The sequence below is a fragment of the Plectropomus leopardus genome, chromosome 6, assembly GCF_026936395.1.
Source record: "Plectropomus leopardus strain MGB_pleo_1.0 chromosome 6, ASM2693639v1, whole genome shotgun sequence".
NCBI lineage: Eukaryota > Metazoa > Chordata > Actinopteri > Perciformes > Serranidae > Plectropomus > Plectropomus leopardus.
In genome coordinates, this window is record NC_142181.1 from 32,980,158 (window position 1) to 32,992,895 (window position 12,738).

Consider the following 12,738-nt stretch of genomic DNA (forward strand, 5'->3'; position numbering starts at 1 on the left):
TTGTGGTGCCTCTGCGTGTGTGTGTGTGTGTGTGTGTGTGTGTGTGTGTGTGTGTGTGTGTGTGTGTGTGTGTGTGCGTGCATATGAGAGTATGAGCATGTTCCTGTACGTCTATACTGCTGCGCTGAACCTCACACAATTCAGTGTTTGTGTCTGCTTGTGTGACTGCACGTGTGGGTGTTTGTGTCCTCATCTCATCTACAGTAATTACACACCTCACATCACGTCAGTCTTTCCCTGTCAGACCAACATTAATGTGGAATTCCACACCAAAGCAAACTGAATGGAATCACCACAGTCCCAGACTTAAAGTCATGACGTTAATCTGCACAGGTTCAACGTTGATGAACATACAAATTCTACAACCAACCGATGGCAGACTGTTTGAAAAGTGTGTACCTCTGAGGGCACACTGTGAAGTCTGAAGTTTTAAGCTGATGTTTGTGTGTGATGTTTAAGTAAAAAACACAGAAGTTGAAATCCACTTCAAATCTCTTACACATAAAGACATAAAAAAGTGCAGTAGGAGAAAACTTGGAAACAGAAGTAAAAAATATATACATGACACATTTTGTTTGTAAAATTTGTTTTTCACTATACTATTAATTTTTGCAAGAATATTGGTCATATATTATTTTGTAACTTAATTTATTTATGTACCTACTTTTTTCGTTTCTGCTGTTATCTGTAAAACCAGAAGACGACACGTTTTGCATTGTGGTGTTTTGTAATCTCAGGTGGGATGGGCCAGAAATGGCATGACATGAAAATAAAAAATAATTAACTAACTAACTTACTAATTAAATAAATAACATTACACTGTAAAAAAAAAACCAAACAAACAGGCAACCCTTTTAAATTGGTCAATTTTGAGCTGTTGTTGAGTGTCTGTTGCCTAGTTTCTGCAGTGTGTCTTGCCCCATCTGCCGTTGTCCGCTCTGGCTGGCCCTTGTTGGCCCTTGTCAGCCATTGTCCCCTGTTTTTTGGCTGATTCAGCATGTTTTATTGGTGGTAGAGTCCGTCCCTGAATGAAATCTCTCTGATTGGCAGTACAGCTCAGCACACAATAAGCGAAATGTAAGTGAAAAATGTAAACAAACAACTAAAGTCAAGATCGTGTGAGATCAAAACAAACTTGTTATATGAGATTAGATGATTTTTCTTAGCTTTAAAGCTCTTTAGCAGAAACAGATTGTTATTGTTTGCTAATGTAAGGTAAACATCATCTGTTTTTTCAACATCAGGTTGTGTTGTTACTGTGCTAACTGGTTAACTAGCAGCGGAGATGTCTGTTTCAGATGAGTTCTTAGACTCTGCAGGGTCATAATGCTTTCAGAGGATCAGTGAACACACACTGTGGGCGACTAAAGTAACACCAGCGTCAAGTTGGACATTACAGTTTGGTAACATGAAATATCCTTAGTGTGGACAGAACATAGTTATCTAGGTTCGTGTGGACTCAGTATGTTTACATGCACAGTTAAGTGGTACAGTCATAGCTTGATTAGACCATTAAATTGGATTACTGTGCTTATCCCAGTATACAAGCACCAGGGGAGAATCCATTTATTGACAAAGTATGTCTTTCTCTGCCACTGCAGGTGACAATATGCCTCCTTTAAGCTAGTTGCTATTGGACCTTCTTCCTGTTGACCTATTATGTCACATACAGAACAAGTTAGCAAGCCGCAAACAGTTTGCATTGAACGGTGACAATATGGGTAAATTTTTAGTGCTGTACATTTGGTACGCACTCCACGCTTTACTTTTTACCTTCATCTTGTTTTGTTTTCTTCCTTTCTTCTTTTGTTTTTCCCAGCTTTCTTCCACGAATTCATGCTGTTCAACTTTCAGGTCAAAACCCAGATTGTGGACTATAAAGCATGCACAGAACGCCTTGGCCAGATCAGGTTCAGTTGAGAGTAACTTGATTTTCAACCACATTGTCAAGGTGTGTTCGACTTTGAGAAATTTGAATTAGTACAATTTCAGTCAGACTAACATGTTTACATATATTTTAAAAGTCCAGTTTCAGTCGGACTAACACAATAATTCAACTTTTTCTAACTTCATATAAATGTACTGAGTGAGAATTAAAAGACGCTTAAACACGTGGTCATTTCTTTAAGTTCATGTTGGTGTGTGTGTGTGTGTCTGTCTGTCTGTCTGTGTTTGTGTGTGTTTTTAATGTTAGGATAACAGTGTTTATTCCATCACTGTGTCATACTTTAAGTCTGGGACTGCCAAGTCTGCAGTTCCCATGTGCACACTCACACACACGTGCACGCTCACACACACATGCACACTCACACACACATGCACATGCATGCACGCGCGCGCGCGCACACACACACACACACACACACACACACACACACACACACACACACACGCGCACACACACACACACACACAGACACCCTGCTTCCTGTCCCTGCTGAGAGAATTCCAGCCATCATGGCTCTCGTCCTGGGAAGACTCCTCCTTTCCTTTCCTTCCTCCTCCTCCTCCTCCTCCACCTCCTCTTCCTCTCCTTTCTCTTAGTTTGCGAGGTTACTGTCGTTCAGGTCCATGTGTTCCACTTGTGGTTTAGTGGTCACTGTCCTCGCTCTCCTCAAAAAAAATTCTTTCCATATCTTTTCCCCTGTTTTCCTCTTTGTGCTCCATATTGGTCAGAGGGGGACGAGCCCATTTCTCCTCCTTGATGGATCACTTTGCTAACCAAGTAAACAATGCTGTGATTTCCTGTCAGAGACGAAAGGAACATGATATTCTCAGTCAGGACACAGTCAGTCTGTCTGTCTGCTGTTCTTCTCACTTTCCTTTGTGTAATGATAATTATCCATCAATTGAAAATTTAAATCCTGTAGTGTATTTTCAGAAACATCTGCACATTCTCTATTTTTGCTGATGCTGTTGCACCACTTGGTTTTGATGGGTCAGTAATAATTAATCTTGCATGGCTTATTTTTATTCTGATGTTATTTTTTGGTTGAATTAAGTCAGTTTATTAAACATATGGTGAGTGTAATTTGAGAGGTTTTATTAGATTGTGGTGTGGGTGTTCATGCTGTTTTGTAAATGTTTATTTACAGAGCAGCAGTCAGCAGGGTGTGCTCTGTACAGCTCTAAGAAGACGAGGGGAAGGATACTTTTGAGGAATAAAGCCACATAAATACGAATAAAGCAGAAATACAAATGAGGATTATAATTATGAAAAAAAACCCATTATGCTTCTTGAGTAATTTTATTTTTAGTACTTAAAGTATGTTTTCTAATTGTATTCAAATATACTTGTGCTTAAAACAAGAGTAGACAGTTTATTTTCGAAGCATTTGTTGTTATTTTTAATGAAATTCTTTATACATCAGGATAGCTATCAATAAATTAATTGCTCCGAAAAAAGAAAAAAAATCTGGTATCTATGGCTGTTGCAGGCCTGTAAAAAGCCTGTCTGATCATTTCATTCAAGCCAAATAAAATTATTGAGCAGAGAGAGGGCATTTCTATTTGCAGCTCTACAAATGCACATGCGCATGTACACCCCTTCCATGAAAGCTTGATTCAATGACGGAGAACCATGCAGAAAAAAGTTGTTATTCCAGCATTGGCAACAACTAACTTTACTGCAAAGTAGCCCAGAAAGGAAGGAGGACTTATCTGAAAGAGAGGCAAAAGGCCCTGACACACCAAGCCAGCAGTCAGCTGTTGGCCAGTGTTGGGCTGTTAGTGAGCGTCTGTCTTCCTAGTTGCTGCAGTGTCCTGTGTGTTGTCCTGTGTGGTTGTCCTGTGGAGGAAAGTGAACAAACGGTCCAGGGGGAATGAGACTGAAAAACCTGTTATATAATGTAAGATTGTTTTCCTTTAGCCATTGAGCGCTTTAGCAGACACCTTGTATGATGGTTTGTGTTGTTGGTCAGTGGGGCACAGTAAATATGCTTTGTTCTTTTAACATTATGTGGTTAATGTGCTAACTGGCTAACTAGCATTAAGACATTCCTCCGGTTTCCCCTTTTGAATGATGATTACAGATGGCCGCCGTCTTCTGGTATAGAGAGTAATACCCTCTAGTGCAGGCACTGGTGTGTTTGGTGTGTCCGTGTGCAAATTTTAGGCCGAGACGCAGTAGGAGGTTTCGTCGCAACTAGTTTTAGTGTGTCTGGGCCTTAGAAGAGAGTGTGACAATAAGTTTATGTAGCTAACATCGACTAGATCCTCAAATCACACTGTGTCCTGCACATCACGCCCATAGACTGTATATAAAGATGGACAACGCTTCCCGACTTACCCCGCTATGCTTAAGTGAAGCTAAAATATCCCGGCTATAGCCGCTGCCATCTTGCACTGGTGAAGTCATTCGGAGCCAGAGACTGGCAGTAGCGATATCCGTAGTAGGGGAGTTCCTGCCAAAACACCCATGCGACTAATCACGAGCAGTGCCATTAAACACAAGCGCACGGATTGGCTGTCACTGTTGTCCTCCTTTTTGCAGAATTGAATTACTCATTAAAATAGAAGTTATTAGAAAAGCAATCACTTGAACAAACATCAGGGTGATGAGAGCTACCTTCAGTAACAGAGACCATCTTGGGAAAAGTTTATTTGGCGTGTACTGAGCTTTTAGTTTGGCCCATGTCCATTCACTAACATGGAGGGGCGGGCTTTATGACCTATACTGCAGACAGACACCAGGGGGTGATTGAGATTGAAAAGTAACACTTTGGGGGGAACTGTCATGTTGTCCATCTTTATATACAGTCTATGCTCACTCTCTGTCGCAGCAGACCACCTCACTGGGCGAGCAGCAGCTCTGAAGAGAGACCCCCAGTCAGCGGCTGCAGCAACACAAATCCAGCCAATGCAAACCCCAGCTCCAGGGGCTGCACAGCCCCAACTCGCCACCATATCAGCAAATTTTCTGTTGCTGCAGTTACACAAGTACAACCCGGTGGTGCCGCTGGCCACCAGCCTGCTGTGACACCAGACACTGGGGGGTTGTGCTGGCCATATTCAAGCTGCTGTAGTTACTTCTTTCTAGCTTCTGACCGCTCTCTTCCTGGTGAAGCAGTCCACAGTGGTGGGGAGTGAGGCGGAGAAACGGTGGGGAGGCTAGCAGCGCAGTCTTTTCTCATTTTTGGTCTGAGGAGGGGCTGAGTGAATTAACTACAATGAAAATTGTAGTCTACAATGAAAAAAGATGAAATAGGGGCGCCTGGTGGTCCAGTGGATAGAGCAGGCGCCCCATGTATAGAGGCTGCATCCTCACCACGGTCTTGAGTCCGGCCCTTAGCTGCACGTTGCCCCCTCTCTCTTTCCCCCTTTCACATTTGTGCTGTCCTATCAATGAAAGGCAAAAACACCCAAAAAAAAATCTAAAAAAAAAAAAAAAAAAGAAAGAAGTCAATGTTTTGGAAACACTGGGTTACTGTATGATGCGCGTGCATATGCTCGTGGTTGTCTGGTCGGAGATGCTTACGACATGGAGGGGAGAGCTGCAGCACGAGGGGGTATTTTCAGACTCTGACTGTTTTTTGCCTTTTCCAGATTTCTGCCTACCCCTGCTTTAAGAAAAATTTCAAAAGCAGGACTTTTACTAGTAAAAGAGTATTTCTACATTGTGGTATTAGTACTTTGGCTCACCGGCCTCAAATTGTGATTCAGTTTATCCACTAAAGAACTCAGCTCCCCTGAGTTTAACTCAACTATTTCAAATGACGTCGATACACAACTTGTGTTGGTTTGTCAGTGCGTCTTTCCTCGTCTCCTCCGTTCCCAGAAACTCCCAACATCAACATCTTAACTTCCTGTTGTGGAGCGGACTAAACCAGACCACAGGTCAAATTTAAAACTGGCATGTTCCCAAACACACGCTCCCACAAACAGAAACACACACACACACACACACACACACATACACAAACAGGCACCACAAGCATGTGGCTACCACAAAGTGAACACTGGTACAGGATGTTGTACTCACCTCTCGTGGGTGTTGTTTAAGAATGGAGATGCACACTTCTTATTTTCAATGTCACACATACACACATACACACATGCACACACACACACACACACACACACACACACACACACTCACACACACTCACACACACTCATAAATGGCGTCTACTTCTCAGTCGTGATGTTTTACTGAGAAAAAATATTGGTGAGAGTTTTAAGTCTTTCATCTGCCAAGTTTCCCATTGTTACCTGAAAACGTGTTACTTTTGCAAACACACAGCCACACACACACTAACACACACACACACACACCTTGTCCCTTTTGGAAACTGCCCAGCGTCAGCAAGGCATGAGTTAGATGTTTGTTTATCTTGCAGTTTGGCCATTAAGGTTCCTAAGTTTATTTTATCTGTCAATCTCACACACATAAACACATACTGTATGTTTTTTCTAATAACTGCAGCCCCCTCCCCCTGGCATTAACATGAAACTACGCGACCTTGAACCAAGTCTTCAAGGAAAAGATTTTTGGGAAATGTACCAGTGGAAAGTGGTAGAGAAGCCTACATTTACTCTGTCAGGCTCATTGTTTCACCTGTTTGCAGTCTTTATGTTATGCTAAATTAGCTGATTGCTGGTGGACATGAAAGTGGTATTAATCTTCTGAACTAACTGTTTGTAAGAAAAAGCTGATATTTCCCAGAAATTTGCACTGAATTCCAGGGCTGTCAGCTTTAACACATTAATCATGATGCAATTAGAGTTTGCACATAAAGCATAGTTTTTTTTTAATCGCAGGTGATTCCTCTCTTTGGATACATTTTGACAATGAAAAACAGCATCGCCATATTAGGGGTCCCTAATATGGGCTCTGTGTAACCCATGAGTCTAACGTTTACAGACATTCCCACTTTATGATTGTCCCATGCAATTTTGGGCAGAAAACATACATTATTTTCCATGCAGTATAAATGTGTTATTTTCTCCTATTGAATATTTCTGCATATTGGGGTCCCGAAACGGTCTTGAAATTGCTCCCACCTACAAGGTGAGCAATTGGATTGACTCCAGCAGCCAACTGCATTGCCATAGCCAGCAAAGCACTATTTTGGGGTGTGTGCAAATCGCCATAGACCTGTGACTGAAACTAAATCAAAGAAGTTAACTACAGCGCTGCCTAATAGGTGAAAACAAACTTAATCAACAAATGTTGTCATTTAATTCCCAATCAAGACAATCTGGTAAGACTTGCTTTATCATGTTGATATGGACTTCAAAACTGTTTTGAAATGCAAAATGATAGAATTGAAAACATGCAATAAAAAAATTGATTAATCGTAATTAACTATTGAAATTAAGTGATTAGTTGCAATTAAAAAAAACAACCAAAAAAAAAAAAAAAGTTTGAAAGTGTGTAAAAAATGATGTAGACAGTTACGACCCAACCCAAAACCCAGTACCCTCACAACTGCCCTTCTGTATTCCTTTAATCCTCAAATAGTCATTTCCACACTTCCAAAACTGTCCTCCCTCTGAAGATTTTAAAACAGATATACACACACTGTGTCCCTGCATGATTCAGGCTCAGCAATAAGTAGAGAGGTGATCATCCGGCCACGTCCCTTCCTCTCTTTCTCTGCCTTTGTCTATTTCAGTGTGTTTGTTCCAGGCGGGCAGGGGCTCTGATCCCCCGGACGACCCCTGAGCCTTGACAGAGAGGAGGAGGGAGAGAGAGAGAGAGAGAGAGAGATAGAAAGAGGAAGGGAGGCCAGAGGAGAGAAAGAAAGGATTGTGGGAAAGGAAGGAGGCTAAAGAGACAGGAGGATCAGGATCCGGATGAGGAGGACGAGAGGGGAGGAAGAATTTTGCAAAATGACCAGAGGCCAGCACAATACATGTTTCTAGGATTTTAGGGTTTTCTAGGATTTGGGACATTTATAGGATTTTAGGACATTTCCAAGATTTTAGGATATTTCTAGGACTTTAGGACATTTCAAGGATTTTAGGACATTTCAAGGATTTTAGGACATTTTAAGGATTTTAGGACATTAGGGGCTTAGCTAGGTCCTCTGTCATTGATGCAGGGGATCCTCCACTGGCACTTTCTTTTTAAATAAACAAGCTCTATTTTGATGCTGTTTTGTGCACTCTGGCACCTTCTGTACACTTAAGGTAAAAAAAACAATTCCCAGTGTGAATCACTTTTTTATTGTTAATTAAAAAATGGTTGGAGGGCCCCCTGGCATCCTACGGGGGCCGGTTTGGCCTGTAAGTTGAGCACCGCTGGTCTAAAGGTTTCTGTTCATGCTTCAATTCTGTTGCTTCTCTGCAGCTTGTGAAATAATTCTGTGCTCTTTGTGCACATGTGTGTATTTCTCAGTTTAGTATTTTGAGGCTGGAATGACACATTTACGGTGTCCTGTGTTATTCTGCCCTCGGTCCTTTTACATCATTCATTGTTTTGCTTTCCACCGCCCGCTCAACCTCCGGAAAAGCACCACTGAAAGACCTACACTGCATTCACAGTCTCAGCCCAGCAGCATATAAGCCCATAACTTTGCCCCCGGGGCCATAATTGAAAGCTGTGGAAGCTGAGATGGTCAGCTAATTTTAAAAATGTCACCAAAAAATAGAAAAAAAACCAAACTATTCTTTTGTTGAAGTCAAGTGACACAAATGCAGACTATATTTAGGGTGATGACATTGCTTTTGCTTTATTTATAATCCTTAACAATCTACAAGCTAGATTTACAATGTGCCTCAATAACATTTCCAAAACATATTGTTTGTGTTGCAAACATAGAGGAGAACTGGTTCAAGAGGTCATCTCTCAGGTTCCTAACTTCTTTTAGTTCTTTTCCCACAGTTGACCATCAGTACATTTTTTCTCATTTAAAGTAAATTGCACATGTGTAAATAACTTGCATTATTTAAATCTTTGGGTTGCCCTTTGCGGCCTGAGCATGATGTAAGTTGAAAATAGCTGTTCGGGCAACTGACACTTATCAGCATTATAGTACATACTTTGTAGTTTGTGATGTCTCTGACTATGTGTTAAATAATGCAAAAAAAAGAAGTGTGAAGAATTTGCAAATCAGGAACAGCTATAGGCTGTGCAGCGATTTTAGCAAAATAGCCAAAATAGAAACTACAGGTCATGTGACACAGTTTTAAGAGCCAGTATCACTTTTTATCAATCACATCCATTAAGAAAAAGGAAAAAAATAAGTTGGCATTGCATGTGTCTGTAAACCATGAATACATTACATTGGTATGTTTTATACATACATTATAAAGCGTCTAATGTGATAAAGTATATGAGATGACTTTCACGGTGAAACTGTGACAAGTAAGCAACATACCTGCAAAGCTGCAGACCTCTGAGAGCAAGTCATTGCTGTGTTTCCAGCAACTTTCTAGGCACCCAACATTGGTATTTTATAGCAAGCCATTGCTGTTTTTACAGCTGTTAGGCATGAAAAGCAGATGTTTTTGGCTCTGAGACATCGCTGTTTTTTCTGCTGAGATTTTGCCTCACAAACCAGGTAATTAGAGCCAAAACATGAACTTTTGTGAACCACAACCAAGTGGTTTTTGTGTCTAAACTTAACCAATTGTTGAAATGTAAAGGAAATGAAAAATGAAACGTAATAGCATGCAAGTGTAATGTTTTTCTTTTTACTTTTAGTATGTACCACAGCTGCCCTTACAAAATACGCACTATTGTGTGGAGTCTGCACACAATTGGAATAAACCAATTCGTCATAACACTGCACCCTGAACTTTGACCCTCTTGCTCATGTGTCCCTTGTAGTCTGAAGCACGGAATTTGAAGTAAGAAGAAAAAGTTCACTAAAAGAATTCCTATTCTTGTTATTACTATCCATTCTTCTGGTTATTCGTCACTGCAGCTTCAGAAAAGCCAACAACGAGCTGAGCTGTCATCTGTCTATGACTCAGTAGATATGATGAATGTTTCATTATGCAAAGGATTGTGGATCAGAATTGCCAGAAATGCATGCTGGTTTGCATATTTGCAAAATATGTAGTAGAGGATTCTGCCATTTTCGCATTTGACGCACAGTATATTGTGACATACTGAATTGTTTCGAGGCAAACTGAATAGGAGTATGGGTATCAGAGCGCACAAACAGTGTTGCTCTGACGCAGAAAAACCAGCTGGAAACAACTTCCTCTCTGAGGTCATCTATCTGATGACAGGGCCTCTTTTCTCCTTTTTCACTTCACTCCAGGTCATTATTATTTTATTTATTTCTGTGCCCAAATGCAAGCTGTAAAGACGAAAAAAAGCTTGTTAAAACATTTTTTCTCCTCCTTTTGATGTTTTCCCCCAGTCCCTCATTCTGCTTTTTCTTGTCCTCTTTTCCTCTCTCTTTCTTCAGCTTGTCACCCCTGAGGCTCTGCAGTTTTCTTCAATCACAGCAAACTAAATGGAAACATATGAAGGCTCATTTACTCACAGATTCCCAGAATTCCAGGCTATGAGGTCACTCAGTTGTGTCGTTCATGACTTTCACTGCCCGGAAATGGAAATACAACCCCACGCTCACCAGAAACCACAGTGGGCTGGATGTTAGGGCGATGTGGGTCAGGAGTGTCGAAGCCATTTAGATTTCTTTTTTTATGGTGATTTTCAAGTCAGATTTTTATAAACAACAATTTTAGGGTTTATCTTGAAGTACTTTAAGACACTAATCCAGATAAAGATGTAATGACACAACGGATAACAATAAGGGAGTGGGTATTCATCAGAAACTCTAAAAAAGACATGTTATCATTCTTTAAACTGCAACCCCCATGTTGCACCCCAGTAGATGGATAGATAGATAGACGTTCTAAGACGTTCTTAGAAAACCATTCTGTATAAAGACAGAGTTGTCTTGCCTTTAAGATGGCATTGGAGGTAATAGCGCCAAAACGGTGTCTGTGTAAAAGGGACAGCTGGCAGGGCGGGTGTGACATTCTGACGCGTGTTATGTGTGCAACCCTTAGGGGGAAATGTAAAAAGAAGCTAGCAGCAGCTAGCAATTAACACTAACAAGAAGGACAGCTGTTGAAAATGTCCTTGCATTGGGAAAACAATGCCCTGTCTGAAGAAAAGTTAAACTGGAGGAAATATTCTCAGTGCAACGTACACTTAAACTGGTTATTTTTTAAATTAATTTAGGTGGCCAAAATACGTTTTTCTGCTGACTCCTGACCACAGCAGTACACCACTGAGCTTCAGTATCATTACTCCAGCCCGCTTCTCCAAACTGGGGGCGTGATGACTGACATCGACTGAATGTAATAGACTGACTATGTATAAGTACTTCATACAACCCCACTTAAAAAAAACCCCAACCTATCCCTTTAAAATTATTGTACAGCCTCAGTGAAGTGTTGGGAGAAGTAGATACGGAGTATTTACACAGGAGATGTTGTCATATTCTGACAAATATAGTCATACTTTCCGAAAAAAAGGGGGAAACTTGAACTAATTGATTTCCTAAAAAAAAAAAAACCCAACCTAAAAATTAGTAATAACTATATATAAAGTAAATATATAGAAGTAAAACTAAAAATATAAAATTTCAACACAGAGATGACCTGAAAAACTGCTGAAAAATGTAATTATTATAATAATTTTGTGACATAATAGATATAGTTCTTTCCTAGCTTTTTTAAAATTTCTCTCAACATTCTTTCCCAGCTTTTTATAAAATATTTTTCTAAAACTTCTTACAATTTGAGAAACATTTATAACCAAGTTATTCATTGCCTTCTCTTCGTGTTTTCCAAAGAAATCACAACAGTTTGTTCAGGATTCAAAGGTTTAAATGCTTCTAAATGCATCTGAACGCAGCACAAGAAAAGTGATGCTACTCCAGGTTTTAAAGGGTTAAGTTCAAGTTCTTAAGCAACAGCAGGTCAGTAAACTTTCTGGGAATAAGATTGGAAGCGATTCAGCAGTGGGAGTTTTCCTTAATCTTGGCTCTCTTCTTGTGAAATCTGTGAGCTGCGTGTCTCATGGGGACGAATTAATACCACCTGGCTGAGTGAGCCTGTTGCATAATAACTTACAATGAGAGAGGACAGATTGGCTCTGGCTGCCGTCCTGCCTGCCAGGGTCGGTTTGCAGGACCAACATGCTGCAGTGTTACAGAGAGCGGACAAGAGGAGCTGTTTCCTTCATCCTGTCATTCTGTTCTTACTACAGACGAACGAAAAGAAGATACTGTCCTCCACTTTTTATTTTCTTCTTCTCTTTGTTCCTACACAACTTGCTTAGGGTTGAACTCTGTCACACAAACCTCCACCCCCCATGTTGTCCCTCAGAGCTGGACGAACGCCAACCTCTCTGGGGGTCTCAGCATGGGGCGACACCTGGGGGCCTGGAGCCTCGCCATGAGGCCCGGAGAGAGAGAGAGTGATCCCCATGTGGCCCCACCCCACACTGCACTGATTACATCTTGATTTACTTAGCTGATGTCATATCTGTATGTGTGTGTTCGGGTCCCTGCTGTGTGATGTAACCACATCTATCAGAGAGAGTAATTCGCTGTTTATCTGGTTTACACATTCCAGCCGGCTTCAAACACTCACACAGTGAGAGTGATACTGTGAGTGAGAGAGATATCGAGTGTGTGTTCTCTTTTTGTTTGTCTGGTGTTAAGAAAGTCCAAACTGAAGAAATCCAAAACCCTGAAGAGGTCACAAGTCCAGCAACACTTGTTGTATAAAGAACAACTTTACTGAGAGACAAACATGCACATA